The sequence below is a fragment of the Balaenoptera musculus genome, chromosome 1, assembly GCF_009873245.2.
Source record: "Balaenoptera musculus isolate JJ_BM4_2016_0621 chromosome 1, mBalMus1.pri.v3, whole genome shotgun sequence".
In the NCBI taxonomy this organism is placed as follows: Eukaryota; Metazoa; Chordata; class Mammalia; order Artiodactyla; family Balaenopteridae; genus Balaenoptera; species Balaenoptera musculus.
In genome coordinates this window covers 150,872,468-150,891,130 of record NC_045785.1, presented here as the reverse complement: position 1 = coordinate 150,891,130, position 18,663 = coordinate 150,872,468, and positions in this window count along the sequence as shown.

Below are 18,663 nucleotides of genomic sequence, written 5' to 3'. Positions count from 1 at the left end.
ATAAATAAATTAATATTAAAAAAAATAAAGTTTAACATTAATCTTGTGAGCAGAGGGGAGGAAAAAAACCTTTCTCCTGCTGGGGCCCTGGGAACTAAACTGACAAAAGACAGATTAACAATAGAAAAAGAGTTTATTAACGTGTGCAGAGTGCATACGCATGGGGGAAATTCAGTGATGAGTAACTCAAAGGGGTGGTTAGAACTCAGGGCTTGTAAAGCACCTTAACAAAGAACAATAAATTTGTAGAGAAGTGATAAGACAAAGGAAAATTAGTTTAGGCTTTTAGAGTGGTAAACTGTGGGAAGGTAAGTACACACGGAAAGGAATGGAAGATAAGGGTTATTTCAATAAGCTTTGTTTGCAGACCTGTCTCAGTGCTGATTTTTCATCTTCTTCATGGCCGTAAAACTCTCCCAGAAAAAGAGATTTATAGCAGTCCTCATTTCTCAGAAGTGTCTGCTTTTAGTCAGTAGAGAAAGTTCTGAGAAGGCTTTTTTCTACATCTGTTATTGTCACTTGCCTCCAGCTCAAAATAGTCTTTATGCTAAAGTGGCATACCCTGGGGTGGCATATTCTGATCTGCAGGAGTATTTGCTCATATCACTAATAGTTCTCCCATTTATACTTTTTTAGATGCAGAGATCTAATATGGCTTAGAAAAACCAAAGTAGATGAGATGATAGAACTTTGGGACTTACAGGGTTACAACTTATGCACATTTCCCAAGGAATCTGTATATCTGATGTTTTATTGTGTGTAATTATGATTCTGAGGGCCATATAACTTTAAATAATTAAATGTAAAACTTTATTTTTAAAAATGAAAAGTCACCAAAATAATATTAAGCACATAAAAATATTGGACAATGAGAGAATCATGAAGAAATGTGCTTACCAACAATTTGGGCATTTTCAGTTCTCAGGAAAAGTTGTGAAAAATTTTGAAATGGATCAAAGAATTACTGGGTGTATTCAATTGGAAACTCTGCACTATCTAAAGCACACTCTTTTAGGTTATCTGATTCTTTGAAAAGGGTTTGCACCTTTCATTGTCTCTGAGCTATTTTACAACAATGTAAGTTGTAGATAACATAGCAATGCAAATAATTCTGGTTTCTTTAAAATTAATTAATTAATTTATTTATTTTTGGCTGCATTGCGTCTTTGCTGCTGCCCGCAGGCTTTCTCTAATTGCAGAGGCGGGGGGGTGGGGGGGGGTGGGGGGGGGTGGGGGGGGTGGGGGGGGGTTGTGGGTTGGGGGGGGGCTACTCTTCCTTGCGGTGCACAGGCTTCTCATTGTGGTGACTTCTCCTGTTGCAGAGCATGGGCTCTAGAGCACAGGCTTCAGTGGTTGTGGTGCACGGGGTTAGTTGCTCCATGGCATGTGGGATCTTCCCGGACCAGGGCTTGAACCCATGTCTCCTGCATTGGCAGACGGATTCTTAACCACTGAGCAACCAGGGAAGCCCAATAACTCTGCTTTATACACTTGCAAATGAATCTTTTTATTTATTTATTTATTTATTTATTTATTTATTTATTTATTTATTTATTTTTGACTGTGTTGGTTCTTCGTTTCTGTGCGAGGGCTTTCTCCAGTTGTGGCGAGCGGGGGCCACTCTTCATCGCGGTGCACGGGCCTCTCACTGTCGCGGCCTCTTGTTGCGGAGCATGGCTCCAGAGGCGCAGGCTCAGTAGTTGTGGCGCACGGGCTTAGTTGCTCCGCGGCATGTGGGATCCTCCCGGGCCAGGGCTCGAACCCGTGTCCCCTACATCGGCAGGCAGACTCTCAACCACTGCATCACCAGGGAAGCCTGCAAATGAATCTTGTCCAGTGAAGGGACACTTGATTTCCTACCCACCGCCCCCCCCCCCAAAAAAAAGAAAACAACTAGTTTTGCATCTATTTGTAGATTCATTTTAGGGCCTACATATATGTCTGGTCTTTGAATTCTCCTTTGAACTTGTTGAAACATTACTTATTTCTTCATTAATTAATGAGTTAAATAAAATCTTTGGATATGTTCATTTTATATTTGTAAGAGCATCATGATTTTAGCTTTAAAAAATTTATCCTGTAACAGTGAATATTCCACAAAACTTCCTTTGTTATGAATATTTATTAGGAGTCAGTCTCTGATGCTATATGTTTTTGCAAATGTATGGTATGGGATAATATTTTGAATTATTAATTGTTGTCTTTTCCCCATGACTTTTTCCTTGACTCACACCCCATTTGGTCCAAGCTTGTTCCATCAGATTCCCTCTCTTAGTAATGTAAATTCAAAGACATTTGTGAGTTCTGAGGCTGGGGGTGAGGTGGTAACTACTTGGCACTGGTGGGGTCACCATCTCTGTGGGATCGTGGATAGAGAAGCAAGAGAGGAGGCTTGCTGGATGAGGCTGAGGAGGCAGCCATACCCGGAACGTGGTTCCCGACTGCTGCTTTGACTCTCCTGGCAGCCTTTGATTTCTGAAAATTATCCAGAATTCTTCCAACAAATTTTCTTTTTTGATTTACCTAATGTGAGCTGATTTATGTTATTTGCAATCAGAATAACTTTAATCAAAACAAAGTGGCATCAAGATGGAGGGCATAAACCATTACCCTGGTTAAATCCAAGTCTCTGCCTATCTTGCCTGAATCTTTGTGACTGGAGAAAAACACCTAACCTCACTGACTTATTCTCACTATAAACTCATGATTATCAGTCTCAGTGAGTCTTTATGCTGTCCAGCAATCATCCTTTACTCCCCTAATCTGTTCCCACTCCCACTCTCTCCCCTAATCTCCTCATACCCCCAACACCTCCTCACACATTCTCACCCTGGGCAGTGAACCTGGCTTGCTTCATCACCAAGAAAACTGAAACTATCATGAAAGCACTTCTACAGATTATCACCACTTCTACTCACCTGGCTTCCAGGAGGCCATGCTGTCTCAGCTTCCTTTTACCTCATAGATTCTTCCCTCTCAGTCTCCTTTGCTAGCCTCTCGTCTCCCAAACCTCTAAATCTGCACTGTCCAACACCATAGCCACTAGCCTCACAGGGCTATAGCGCACTAGAAGTGGTCAGCCTGAACGGAGACTGATGTAAGCATGCAACACATACAAGATTTCAAAGACCTACCAGGATAAAAGGGCATACAAAATATTTCATTAATAGTTTTTATAGTGATCACATGTTGAAATGATAATACTTTGGATATCTTAGGTTAAATAAAATATAGTTTAAAATTACTTTCACCTGTTTCTTTTTCTTTTTCTAAATGTGGGCTACTAGACAACTTAAAACTGACCTGACTCACATTGTATTTCTATCATCAGCACTGCTCTAAATGTCGGAGTGCCCAGGACTCAGTCTTCGGTCCTCTAGTCTTTCTCTACTCTCACTCTCTCATTCAGTTTCAGGGCTTTGAATACTTTATATATGCCAACAGACCTCTCTCCTGAGCTCCTGACTGTATATCCAACCACTTGCTCAACTTCTCCACCTGGAAATCTAATATACACCTCAGACTGGCTCTCCCATCTCAGCCGATGGCAACTCTGTTCAATTGTTCAAGAGAAAACCGTGGAGTCATCTTTGACTTCTTCCTTTATCTCAAATGTCATATCCATTTCTTTCAGTGGGCTTATATTCAAAGTGTATCCAGAATCTAACCATCTTCACTATGATGGGGTTTAGGACACACTATTCCAAAATATGGCACCTGGGCATATTGAATATTTTAAGCTGAAGGGGTTTGAGAAAACAGCAGAAGCAGGAAAGACACTCTGACCTCCCCCGCCCTTTCCCCCTGAAGCAGATCCCAAGACGCTCATGTGAGAAGTGTTCTCCCTATACCCAGAGGAAAGAAATATCCTTATCTCCAAGAGAAGGGACTTGGACACGAAGAAGAATCCGAATGAACAAGACTCGCTGAGTTTTCTCCAGGTTATTACACGTAGCTCAGACTCTTTGTCCTAGCACATCTTTCCATGACTTTCCACTCCTCAACAAACCTAGAATTAAAAGCACTCAGGTTTAACCATTTTTTCGGGTCTTCATTTCCTTATGAATACTCTTGTGTCACGTAAAATAAATATGTATCTTTTTCTTCTGTTAATCTTTATCAGTTTAAATTTCAGACCCAACCGAGGGACCCTAAAAGAGTCAAGGAAAACTTTTTCCTCCCCTACAACTATTTCCCCTGTTACCACCATCTTTTCTTGCCTAGATTACTGGGATAGTAAGGAAGAGATCGCCCAGCTTCTACCCTTGTGTCTTTATGGTCTATTCCTTTTTTTTTTTTTTTTTTTTTTTTTTTTAATTTTTTTTTTTTTTTTAACTTTGGGTTTATTTATTTATTTATTTTTATGGCTGTGTTGGGTCTTTGTTTCTGTGTGAGGGCTTTCTCTAGTTGTGGCAAGTGGGGGCCATTCTTCATCGCGGTGCGCGGGCCTCTCACTATCGCGGCCTCTCTTGTTGCGGAGCACAGGCTCCAGACGCGCAGGCTCAGTAATTGTGGCTCACGGGCCCAGTTGCTCCGCGGCATGTGGGATCTTCCCAGACCAGGGCTCGAACCCGTATTCTCTGCATTGGCAGGCAGATTCTCAACCACTGCGCCACCAGGGAAGCCCTTTATGGTCTATTCTTAACAAAGCACCTGAGGGATACTTTAACCCCTCTGTTAAAAATCCTGTCACTCAGAGTAAAAACCACTCCTAACTGCCCTGCATGATCTGATCCCCATCACTTCCCTGGCCTCATCTCCTACCAACTCCCATTCACCCTGTTCCAACAACACAGCTATTCCTTAACAGGCCACACAGGATCCTGCATTAAGGCCTTAGTATTCTTTGCTCCCTCTGCCTGAAACGCTCTGCTCTTAGATATTTACATGGTTGAAAATCTTAGATATTCACATGGCTGAATATCTAATTCAACTCCTTCATCTTTTTGTTGAGATGTCCCATTCTAAAGGAGGTTCCTCTGTTTAAAATTGTAATCTACCTCCCCTCACCCCAATCTTTTTATTCTCATCTACTTTTTCTTTTCTCCAAAGTACTTACTTATCACCCTCCGATATCCTATACAATTTACTTATTTATTATGTTTATTGTTTATTGTTATCCCACCGATCATCCATGCCATGAGAGTAGAAGCTCCTGTAGGGCAAGGAACTTGTGTCTCTTTTGTTTTCTGATGCATTCCAAGTGATAACAACAGTGTCTGACACATAGTAGGCACTCAATACATATCTGTTGAATGCACATTAGGCTAATCAGAGGAGGCTGATTATTCTCACAAGATGCAATAATACAAATTCCAGTTCAGAGTGGCCAACCTGGAAGCAGAAAAGAAAAACAAAACCACAAATCAGATTCTGAAATCCAGATCAATAAATCAGTTACTCACCAGGTCCAAATGCAGCCAACCAAATGGTCTGATTTGCTCTTTTTTCTTTTTGTCTTAGACTGGTTGACACAGTTGACTGGGGGGAAAAAAGGTGATCCTGAAAATCTCACTGGGAAGATGGAGAAAGCATCGATAATTGCTGGAACCCTGACCCTGGTCCCCTAAACAGCCTCTTTTCATGCATGCCTTTGCTGAAAGAGGGATCCCATTCCAAGGCAAGGAATGGAATGCAGTTGTGGGGCAAGGGCAACATTCCTGGGGAGATTAGAGAAGATAGGTTCAATGCAGGCTCCTTTGTTCTGGGTCTAAGCCTGGAGGCTAAGGCCATTAACCAGAAAACAATTGGTGATGCTAAGAAATGGAAGGTCCACACCTGGTTTTTAAGTTCAGTAGGGATGGAAGTACATGTGACAAGACCCAGCAATGTTACTAACATTCTTTCATCCATAAACAAATATTAATGAGTTCCTATTATGTGCCAGACACATTCTTGGCCTTGAGGAAACAATGGTAATTAATATAAGGTCGCTGCTTTCATGGAGTTTATGTTCTGATTGGTGTTGACTAAAAAAATATTCACAACCTAAAAGTTGAGGGTTATGTTTTATTCAGTGGAAATTTTTAGTTCTTCAAGCCCAGGAGGCAGCATCTCAAGTAACCCTGAGAGAACTGCTCCGAGGAGGCGCAGCAGAGAGCCAGGATATAAAGGAGTTTTGCAGCAAAGTGTAGGTAGTCTGAACGTCAAAAATTATTGTTAATTAAAGAAAACCAGATATCTCAAATTAAGGAATTTAGTGCTTTTCTATGTATGGGAAGATGCCAGAGTCTGCGCTCACTGAAATCATTCCTTTGATATGCACCTCAGCTATCTGGGTCCAGTATCCTGTGTTTTCACATCAGGGCTCAGTGGCTGCAATCACTGATGACTGTGACATCCTTTGTTTACTGATATGGCAGGCAATATTCCATTTCTCAGTTCCTCCTCTTGGTCCAAAATTTGACCAATATTTGGAAGACATTTCATGACCAGTTTTTGTCCCACAGCCCTGGGAGGCTTGTCTCAGATCAGGCAAAAATTCTTGTTGATATGCCACTCCAGGTGCTAATTTCTGGATTACGTCCTGTAGATAATTAAATATTCTCTGGATCCTCTGTCTTCCTAGCCTATTATGATCCAGGAGATATTTTCCCTTGTTGCTTCTTCCCACACCTAGAATCACACTATTACAATTATTCTATGTGGAGTTGTAAATGTTATCTATTTCCTCAAGATACGTACTGTAAGAGACAACAGTCTTATAAAATACATAGGATATAAGTAATTCAACTAGTAATATTGACAAAGTCATGGTGCAGCAGGGAGACATAAATCATAAACAATTTGGAAACAAATTAAAACAATGCTTAGTATAACTAGTTGTAATCCAATTGTAATAAACTATCAAGTCCACAGGAGAGCCAGCTGGAGAAGCCAAATTCTGGAAGAATCAGGTAGAGAGAAAAAGATAAACATGTCATTTTTGTTTACAAAGATATATTTTATCAAGTTGTTGTAGGTCATAGCATAATAGGAAAGGTTTTTCTGGAAAACAAAGATTAAAGCTAGTATAGTTTCCAAAAAGTCATAAAGTTATAATCATATCAATTCATTCAGTCCTGTGTAATTAATTCCTGTTTATCTGGATAAAGTCATCAGGTTTTCCATTAGAGTTTTGTCATTTGTTACCCAGTTCAGTGGTATTATCTAAAGGCTATCAGAAATTTATATTTGTTTTAAAAGTCCTTTTTAAGAGTCTTCTTGAAAATCTTCATTTTGTAAAAGTATCAGTGTAAAATAATGATTGTCTATAAAGGACAAAACTTTAAATAGCATGGTTAAAGATTTGAGTACAAAGCAATTAGCAAGAAACTTGGCTATTTTTGTTACATATAATATATTAGGGTAATAACTAGAATTATGACTGATAATATAATATCAGGACATATCAGAGGTTAGGGATTCCATATAAATTTTGGAATATCTATATTAATGACATTTATCCATACACTATAACCTAAGGTTCATCTCCAATCACTTGACAATGTTTTTGAAGTAATTTAACATACCAAATAAACTTAGTTTAACATTCTTCTCTGAGGTGTCTCAGAGATGCTCTTTTGAAGCATCCCAGAGCCAGCTGGAGGCTAAAAGAGTTTTAGTTAGATTTTAATATTTGGGAAGTTTGTTAACAATATCAAAAATGTTTTAAAACACAACAGAATCATTGGTCTCTATGAAACAATACCTATTCATTTAACCAAAGTCGCAAAAAGATTAAAACAAACAAACAAATACAGATCACTTAAGTGCACAGAAACTCACACAATCTGTTATCAAAAAGGAGCATCCTAAGAAAATTTGTTCAAATTCCAGTCTTTTGCTAGCTTACTTAACAACAAAATCCATTTACTTAATTAACTTCAATCTAAATTTAGTTAATCTTGACAATGCATAAAATTTTTTTTCCTCAGTAAAGTGTAACTCCATTCCTCATACCTTCTTTACTGAAAACACACATTCTACTTTCCTACTGCATACTGAAATGTTTCCTTATTACTGCTATTAGCTTTAATTACATGTTTAAATTTGAATCTTCAACTCAAAAAACCTTAATTTATAATGAAGACTAAGTAAGCAATTCTGAACAGTCTTTTATGTTAGCATTCTGTAGATTGGTGAACATAAATACCAGTGATAGTTTCTAAAAACATTTGTTTTCGTATAGAGAACATCTCAGTGTGGCACCAAACATATTCATTAATAGTCCTAAATACCTTTAGTTTCTCTGTTTAGTTTGATGTCTCAGTATCTTATTAGTGTGTGTGTGTGTGTGTGTGAGTGAATGACCTAGCTATTCAATAAACTTCCATCACTTAAATTAGCACAACTCTAGAACTTTAAGTTACCAAATTTTCTGGAGAGATCATTTTAAGTAGACATTTCTAAAACATAATTAATTTTAAAGAGTTTACCCAAAAGCTCTTATCTCATTTACATTTACTTTAAAGTTTCATCATGTCAAATTATTTTCCTTGGTCTTATTTGACTTTTATTAGACTTAGGTACAATAAAGTATTATACTTAATATTGATGACTCTAATATATAGACATTATTATAGATATTATATTAATTATAGACATCTATATTAGACATCTATATATAGACATCTATATATAGACATCTATAGACATCTATATTAATTATATCAACAAACTTTAATACCATGTATCAACTTAATATTAAATATTTCCCAGTTCACATGAACCTGAAAGTCATTTTGGCCAGTTTCTTTTTTTTTTTTAATTAATTAATTAATTAATTAGGCTGCATCAGGTCTTAGTTGTGGCACACAGGATCTTTGTTGCGGCATGCAGGAGTTTTTGGTTGCAGTGCGTGGGCTCTTCATTGTGGCATGTGGGCTTCTCTCTAGTTGTGGCATGCAGGCTTCTCTCTAGTTGTGACGCTCAGGTTCCAGAGTGCATGGGCTCAGTAGTTGTGGCATGTGGGCTCTCTAGTTGTGGCAGCCTCTCTAGTTGTGGTGCGTGGGCTCCAGAGCACGTGGGCTCAGTAGTTGTGGCATGCGGGTTCTTTAGTTGTGGCACACAGGCTTAGTTGCTCCATGCCATGTGGGATCTTAGTTCCCTGATCAGGAATCAAACCCATGTCCCCTGCATTGGAAGATGGATTCTTAACTACTGGACCACCAGGGAAGTCCCTTGGCCAGTTTCTTTTATATTTAATTTTCAAGCAGTTCTAAATTGAACTCTTTGAAATTCAATTTTGATGATACTTTCCAGAGTATTATCATATATAAACAGACAAAACTAGAGATCTCATGCCTTCACTTCAAAAAAAAAAACCTAGTCATGAATCATCAGGTATTACAATAGAAACATACTAGCTTACAAAGAACAGTTGGAATATATTAAAGTTGCTTGCTCAGATGACTAAGCCTTTGCTATTTGTAAAGTTTAGCTGAGGGAGCATTCCCAGAGGTTTGAATTTTAAAACTACCACTTTGCCATTTTCCCCCCCTTGCTTTCAGGTCTTGCCTGATTGAGCTAATTAGGCTCAGTCTCAGGTCACTGTGGCCTGTATTTACATTTTCTGGTTTGTAGAGATTTGTAAGAAAAAGACAGTTGTTTTTACTTCCCCAAAGAACAGGTCTGTCACCTAAATGATACTAAAAGATTGATTTGTCCAACTACATATTATATTGATGAGAAGATTTCTAACTAAACTGAAGGTTAAGAGTTCTATGTTCTACACCTTTATTTTTTTTATATTTTTATTTTTTTTGAACATCTTTATTGGAGTATAATTGCTTTACAATGGTGTGTTAGCTTCTGTTTTATAACAAAGTGAATCAGCTATACATATACATATATCCCTGTATCTCCTCTCTCTTGCGTTTCCCTCCCACCCTCCCTATCCCACCCCTCTAGGTGGTCACAAAGCACCGAGCTGATCCCTGTGCTATGCGGCTGCTTCCCACTAGCTATCTATTTTACATTTGGTAGTATATATAAGTCCATGCCACTCTCTCACTTCGTCCCAGCTTACCCTTCCCCCTCCCCATGTCCTCAAGTCCATTCTCTACATCTGCATCTTTATTCCTGTCCTGCCCCTAGGTTCTTCAGAAACTTTTTTGTTTTGTTTTGTTTCCATATATATGTGTTAGCATAAGGTATTTGTTTTTCTCTTTCTGACTTACTTCACTCTGTATGACAGGTTCTAGGTCCATCCACCTCACTACAAATAACTCAGTTTCGTTTCTTTTTATGGCTGAGTAATATTCCATTGTACATATGTGCCACATCTTCTTTAGCCATTCATCTGTCAATGGACACTTAGGTTGCGTCCATGTCCTGGCTATTGTAAATAGAGCTGCAATGAGCATTGTGGTACATGACTCTTTTTGAATTATGGTTTTCTCAGGGTATATGCCCAGTAGAGGGATTGCTGGGTCATATGGTAATTCTATTTTTAGTTTTTTAAGGAACCTCCATACTGTTCTCCATAGTGGCTGTATCAAATTACATTCCCACCAACAGTGCAAGAGCGTTCCCTTTTCTCCACATCCTCTCCAGCATTTGTTGTTTGTAGATTTTTTGATGATGGCCATTCTGACTGGTGTGTGGTGATACCTCATTGTAGTTCTGATTTGCATTTCTCTAATGATTAGTGATGTTGAGCATCCTTTTATGTATTTGTTGGCAATCTGTATGTCTTCTTTGGAGAAATGTCTATTTAGGTCTTCTGCCCATTTTTGGATTGGGTTGTTTGTTCGTTTTTTTAATATTGAGCTGCATGAGATGTTTATATATTTTGGAGCTAATCCTTTGTCCATTGATTCATTTGCAAATATTTTCTCCCATTCTGAGGGTTGTCTTTTCACCTTGTTTATGGTTTCCTTTGTTGTGCAAAAGCTTTTAAGTTTCATTAGGTCCCATTTGTTTATTTTTGTTTTTATTTCCATTTCTCTAGGAGGTGGGTCAAAAAGGATCTTGCTGTGATTTATGTCATAGAGTGTTCTGTTTATGTTTTCCTCTAAGAGTTTTATAGTGTCTTGCCTTACATTTAGGTCTCGAATCCATTTTGAGTTTATTTTTGTGTATGGTGTTAGGGAGTGTTCTAATTTCATTCTTTTACATGTAGCTGTCCAGTTTTCCCAGCACCACTTATTGAAGAGGCTGTCTTTTCTCCGCTGTGTATTTTTACCTCCTTTATCAAATATAAGGTGACCATATGTGCGTGGGTTTATCTCTGGGCTTTCTATCCTGTTCCATTGATCTATATTTCTGTTTTTGTGCCAGTACCATACTGTCTCGATTACTGTAGCTTTGTAGTATAGTCTGAAGTCAGGGACTCTGATTCCTCCAGCTCCGTTTTTTGTTCTACAGCTTTAGAGTTTAATATATCATGCCTTCAAAAGCTTGTATAAGGCATTCAGCAAAGGCCTTTCCGAGCTTACAAGTCAAACCCAGAGCAAAATCACTAATGTTATTTTTATTAGCCCTTGAATGTTAGTTCCCAGTATTTACTTATTTGTATGGTTCAGGTAACCCAATTGGTTCCCTTTAGTATGTTCAGTTAATATTTTCTGAGGGGCAGATGTATATGCCTTGTCTTATAATACCACACAGGGGAAGCATTCCCCAGTGAAACATGTCTACTCTACAATATAATGAAAGAAAAAGAGATATAACCATCTTATATAAAGCCCATTTAAATATATATCAATTTTATACACTTCCATCTCAATTCTATCAACTTTTATACCTTTAACTTTAGCTTTCATTAGTATCTAATCAACAAGTTTTGATCTTACAGGAGGAGTTCTAGAAGTTTTTCTTTCTTTTTATTCCCTGTCCATTTTATCTATTTTTTATATAAAAGGCTCTGGGATCCCCAGAGGTGGGTTGAGCCAAGGAACTCAGGCCTTTTGGCATGTTGCCCCAAATAATTGCTGGTCAGGTATCTCAGTGTAATTTTTTTCTAAGCCCTTTAAATATATATATATTTATATTAATATATATTATATTATAATATAATATAATATTATAATATAATATATTATATTATAATATTATATTATATTATATATTAATATATATTTATATATTATATTAATATAATATATATACATATTTAAGTTGGGGTAAATAGAGCAGACTTGTTTAGCTTTTAATATTGAAGACCAGTAAGGGGTTCCTTTTGGCCCATTTAACCTCAGAGAGTGTAGTATCAAAACCTTGTGTTCTAATCACATAAATGTCCATTTTATTTATCCCATTTAAAATAACAATCTAAAGATTTCTTTATTCATTTGAGGTAAGTCCTTTTGAAATTTCTACCTTGTTGGAAAAAGCATCTAGACTTTCCTTACAAGTTTTTTTTCTGTTAACATTAATTATTCTAGTGTTTTTATTAGCACCTGTAAGAATCATTGAGGGGAAGCAAAGACCACAAATAAAGCTTCCCAAACTGTTTTGTTTTTCCCTTTGTTTTATTTATTTATTTATTTATTATTTTAAAATTTCATTTTATTTATTTATTTTTATACAGCAGGTTCTTATTAGTTATCTATTTTATACATATTAGTGTATATATGTCAATCCCAATCTCCCAGTTCATCCCACCACCACTACCCCTGCCCTGCTTTCCACCCTTGGTGTCCATACATTTGTTCTCTACGTCTGTGTCTCTATTTCTGCCTTGCAAACCATTTCATCTATACCATTTTTCTAGATTCTACATATATGTGTTAATATATGGTATTTGTTTTTCTGACTTCACTCTGTATGACAGTCTCTAGGTCCGTCCACATCTTTACAAATGACCCAATTTTGTTCCTTTTTATGGCTAATATTCCATTGTATATATGTACCACATCTCCTTTATCCATTCGTCTGTCAATGGGCAATGAGGTTGTTTCCATGACCTGGCTATTGTAAATAGTGCTACAATGAACATTGGGGTGCATGCATCTTTTTGAATTATGGTTTTCTCTGGATATATGCCCAGTAGTGGGATTCTGGGTCATACGGTAATTCTATTTTTAGTTTTTCAAGGAACCTTCATACTGTTCTCCATAGTGGCTGTATGAATTTACATTCCCACCAACAGTGCAAGAGGGTTCCCTTTTCTCCACACCCTCTCCAGCATTTGTTGTTTGTAGATTTTCTGATGATGCCCATTCTGACTGGTGTGAGGTGATACCTCACTGTAGTTTTGATTTGCATTTCTCTAATGATTAGTGATGTTGAGCAACTTTTCATGTGCCTCTTGTCCATCTCTGTCTTCTTTGGAGAAATGTTTATTTAGGTCTTCTGCCCATTTTTTGGTTGGGTTGTTTTTTAATATTGAGCTGCATGAGATGTTTATATATTTTGGAGATTAATCATTTGTCCGTTGATTCATTTGCAAATCTTTTCTCCCATTCTGAGGGTTGTCTTTTTCTCTTGTTTATAGTTTCCTTTGCTGTGCAAAAGCTTTTAAGTTTCCTTAGGTCCCATTTGTTTATTTTTGTTTTTATGTCCATTACTCTAGGTGGTGGGTCAAAAGAGATCTTGCTGTGATTTATGTCAAAGAATGTTCTTCCTATGTTTTCCTCTAAGAGTTTTATAGTGTCCGGTCTTACATTTAGGTCTCTAATCCATTTTGAGTTTATTTTTGTGTATGGTGTTAGGGAGTGTTCTAATTTCATTCTTTTACATGTAGCTGTCCAGTTTTCCCAGCACCACTTATTGAAGAGACTGTCTTTTCTCCATTGTATATCTTTGCCTCCTTTGTCATAGATTAGTTGACCATAGGTGCGTGGGTTTATCTCTGAGCTTTCTATCTTGTTCCATTGATCTATGTTTCTGTTTTTGTGCCAGTACCATATTGTCTTGATTACTGTAGCTTTGTAGTATAGTCTGAAGTCAGGGAGTCTGATTCCTCCAGCTCCGTTTTTTTCCCTCAAGACTGCTTTGGCTATTCGGGGTCTTTTGTGTCTCCATACAAATTTTAAGATGATTTGTTCTAGTTCCGTAAAAAATGCCATTGGTAATTTGATAGGGATTGCATTGAATCTGTAGATTGCTTTGGGTAGTATAGTCATTTTCACAATGTTGATTCTTCCAATCCAAGAACATGGTATATCTCTCCATCTGTTGGTATCATCTTTAATTTCTTTCATCAGTGTCTTATAGTTTTCTGCATACAGGTCTTTTGTCTCCCTAGGTAGGTTTATTCCTAGGTATTTTATTCTTTTTGTTGCAATGGTAAATGGGAGTGTTTCCATAATTTCTCTTTCAGATTTTTCATCATTAGTGTATAGGAATGAAAGAGATTTCTGTGCATTAATTTTGTATCCTGCAACTTTACCATATTCATTAATTAGCTCTAGCAGTTTTCTGGTGGCAGTTTTAGGATTCTCTATGTATAATATCATGTCATCCGCAAACAGTGACAGTTTTACTTCTTCTTTTCCAATTTGTATTCCTTTTATTTCTTTTTCTTCTCTGATTGCCGTGGCTAAGACTTCCAGAACTATGTTGAATAATAGTGGTGAGAGTGGACATCCTTGTCTCGTTCCTGATCTTAGAGGAAATGCTTTCAGTTTTTCACCATTGAGAATGATGTTTGCTGTGGGTTTGTCATATATGGCCTTTATTATGTTGAGGTAGGTTCCCTCTATGCCCACTTTCTGGAGAGTTTTTATCATAAATGGGTGTTGAATTTTGTCAAAAGCTTTTTCTGCATCTATTGAGATGATCATATGGTTTTTCTTCTTCAATTTGTTAATATGGTGTATCACATTGATTGATTTGCGTATATTGAAGAATCCTTGCATCCCTGGGATAAATCCCACTTGATCGTGGTGTATGATCCTTTTAACGTGTTGTTGGATTCTGTTTGCTAGTATTTTGTTGAGGATTTTTGCATCTATATTCATCAGTGATATCGGTCTGTAATTTTCTTTCTTTGTAGTGTCTTTGTCTGGTTTTGGTATCAGGGTGATGGTGGCCTCATAGAATGAGTTTGGGAGTGTGCCTTCCTCTGCAATTTTTTGGAAGAGTTTGAGAAAGATGGATGTTAATTCTTCTCTAAATGTTTGATTGAATTCACCTGTGAAGCCATCTGGTCTTGGACTTTTGTTTGTTGGAAGATTTTTAATTACAGTTTCAATTTCATTGCTTGTGATTGGTCTGTTCATATTTTCTGTTTCTTCCTGGTTCAGTCTTGGAAGGTTATACCTTTCTAAGAATTTGTCCATTTCTTCCAGGTTGTCCATTTTATTGGCATAAAATTGCTTGTAGTAGTCTCTTAGGATGCTTTGTATTTCTGCAGTGTCTGTTGTAACTTCTCCTTTTTCATTTCTAATTTTATTGATTTGAGTCCTCTCCCTCTTTTTCTTGATGAGTCTGGCTAATGGCTTATCAATTTTGTTTATCTTCTCAAAGAACCAGCTTTTAGTTTTATTGATCTTTGCTATTGTTTTCTTTGTTTCTATTTCATTTATTTCTGCTCTGATCTTTATGATTTCTTTCCTTCTGCTAACTTTGGGTTTTGTTTGTTCTTCTTTCTCTAGTTTCTTTAGGTGTAAGATTAGATTGTTTACTTGAGATTTTTCTTGTTTCTTTAGGTAGGCTTGTATAGCTATAAACTTCCCTCTTAGAACTGCTTTTGCTGCATCCCATAGGTTTTGGGTCGTCGTGTTTTCATTGTCATTTGTCTCTAGGTATTTTTTGATTTCTTCTTTGATTTCTTCAGTGATCTCGTGGTTATTTAGTAACGTATTGTTTAGCCTCCATGTGTTTGTCTTTTTTACGTTTTTTTCCCTGTAGTTCATTTCTAATCTCATAGCATTGTGGTCAGAAAAGATGCTTGATATGATTTCAATTTTCTTAAATTTACTGAGGCTTGATTTGTGACCCAAGATGTGATCTATCCTGGAGAATGTTCCGTGCGCACTTGAGAAGAACATGTAATCTGCTGTTTTTGGATGGAATGTCCTATAAATATCAATTAAATCTATCTGGTCTATTGTGTCATTTAAAGCTTCTGTTTCCTTATTTATTTTCATTTTGGATGATCTGTCCGTTGGTGTAAGTGAGGTGTCAAAGTCCCCCACTATTATTGTGTTACTGTCAATTTCCTCTTTTATGGCTGTTAGCAGTTGCCTTATGTATTGAGGTGCTCCTATGTTGGGTGCATATGTATTTATAATTGTTATATCTTCTTCTTGGATTGATCCCTTGATCATTATGTAGTGTCCTTCCTTGTCTCTTGTAGCATTCTTCATTTTAAAATCCATTTTATCTGATATGAGTATTGCTACTCCAACTTTCTTTTGATTTGCATTTACATGAAATATCTTTTTCCATCTCCTCACTTTCAGTCTGTATGTGTTCCAAGGTCTGAAGTGGGTCTCCTGTAGACAGCATATATACGGGTCTTGTTTTTGCATCCATTCAGCAAGCTTGTGTCTTTTGGTTGGAGCATTTAATCCATTCACGTTTAAGGTAATTATTGATTTGTATGTTCCTATTACCATTTTCTTAATTGTTTTGGTGTGTTTTTGTAGGTCCTTTTCTTCTCTTGTGTTTCCCACTTAGAGAAGTTCCTTTAGCATTTGTTGTAGAGCTGGTTTGGTGGTGTTGAATTCTCTTAGCTTTTGCTTGTCTGTAAAGCTTTTGATTTCTCCATCAAATCTAAATGAGATCCTTGCTGGGTAGAGTAATCTTGGTTGTAGCTTCTTCCCTTTCATCACTTTAAGTATATCATGCCACTCCCTTCTGGCTTGCAGAGTTTCTGCTGAGAAATCAGCTGTTAACCTTATGGGAGTTCCCTTGTATGTTATTTGTCGTTTTTCCCTTGCTGCTTTCAATAATTTTTCTTTGTCTTTAATTTTTGCCACTTTGATTACTATGTGTCTCGGCGTGTTTCTCCTTGGGTTTATCCTGTACGGGACTCTCTGCGCTTCCTGGACTTGCGTGGCTATTTCCTTTCCCATGTTAGGGAAGTTTTCAACTATAATCTCTTCAAATATTTTCTCTGGTCCTTTCTCTCTCTCTCTTGTCCTTCTGGGACCCCTATAATGTGAATGTTGTTACGTTTAATGTTTTCCCAGAGGTCTCTTAGGCTGTCTTCATTTCTTTTCATTCTTTTTTCTTTATTCTGTTCTGCAGCAGTGAATTCCACCATTCTGCCTTCCAGGTCATTTAACCATTTTTCTGCCTCAGTTATTCTGCTATTGATTCCTTCTAGTGTATTTTTCATTTCTGTTATTGTATTGTTCATCTCTGTTTGTTTGTTCTTTAATTCTTCTAGGTGTTTGTTCTTTAATTCTTCTAGGTCTTGTTAAACATTTCTTGCATCTTCTTGACCTTTGCCTCCATTTTTTTTCCGAGATCCTGGGTCATCTTCACTATCATTATTCTGAATTCTTTTTCTGGAAGGTTACCTATCTCCACTGCATTTAGTTTTTTTGGGGGGGGGGTTTATCTTGTTCCTTCATCTGGTACATAGCCGTCTGCCTTTTCATCTTGTCTATCTTTCTGTGAATGTGGTTTTTGTTCCACAGGCTGCAGGATTGTAGTTCTTTTTGCTTCTGCTCAGTTCTCCATACTCTTGAGCTCAGTTTTTATTTTCTAAATAGCTGCCAGTCCAAACGCTAGTCCAATAACTATGGAAAGACATCTTGAAAATAAGCCTCTTATCAAAGAAAAGCATGACTGTTTGTAAATAGTTTTTCCATCATACTTTGTACAAGAAGAATCTGATGCACTTGGACCTTCACATGACTTGTAATAGTTTTGAAAATTATTTCCCTGGTCAGAAGCTCCATTGATGAAACCAGAACATTTTAACTGTAGTACATTTTGTCCTAGATCAGCAAGCAGGGAAGATCAAGGGTGCTTGGTCCCCCCCAGTGGAGAAACCTCTCCCTTGTTTGAAGGATAGTTTTGCTGGCTATAGAATTCTTGGTTGACAATCCTTTTTTTAACACTTTGAATATGTCATGAGTCATTTTTCTTCTGCTGCTTTCAGAATTCTCACTTGTCTTTTGACTGTTTTCCTTTGACATGACAAGGTGTGGAACCTACTGAGTCTGTTCTGAGAGTTCACTAAGATTCTTGGATGTGCAGACGTTTTTTGTCAATTTTTTGGCTGTTATTTCTTTGAATATTCTTTCTGCCCATTTTCCATCTTCTCTCTCTCTGAGACTTCAGTTATGCTTGTGTTGGTTCATTTGATGGTGTTCCACAGGTGAGACTCAGTTCATTTCTTTCATTCTTTTTAATTTCAATGCCTTTGGATGGATAATATTAATTGACATTTCTTCAAGTTCTCTTATTCTTTTGCCTGTTGAAATGTGCTGTTGATTCCATCTAGTGAACTTTTCATTTCAGTAATTGTACTTCTGAACTCCAGAATTTCTTTTTTTTTTTTTTTTATAATTTCTCTTTATTGACTTTCTGTCTTTGGTAAGACATCGTTTCATATTTCTTTAATTTTTTAGACACAATTTCCTTTAGTTCTTTGAGCATATTTATAATAGCAAGTTTGAAGTATTTGTCTTGCAAGCCCAACATCTGGGCTTCCTCAGGTAATATTTCTATTTACTGTTTTTTCCTACATATGGGATATACTTTTCAGTTTCTTTGCATATCTCATAATTTTTTGTTGAACTGGACATTTAAAATTATATAATGTGGCCACTCTGT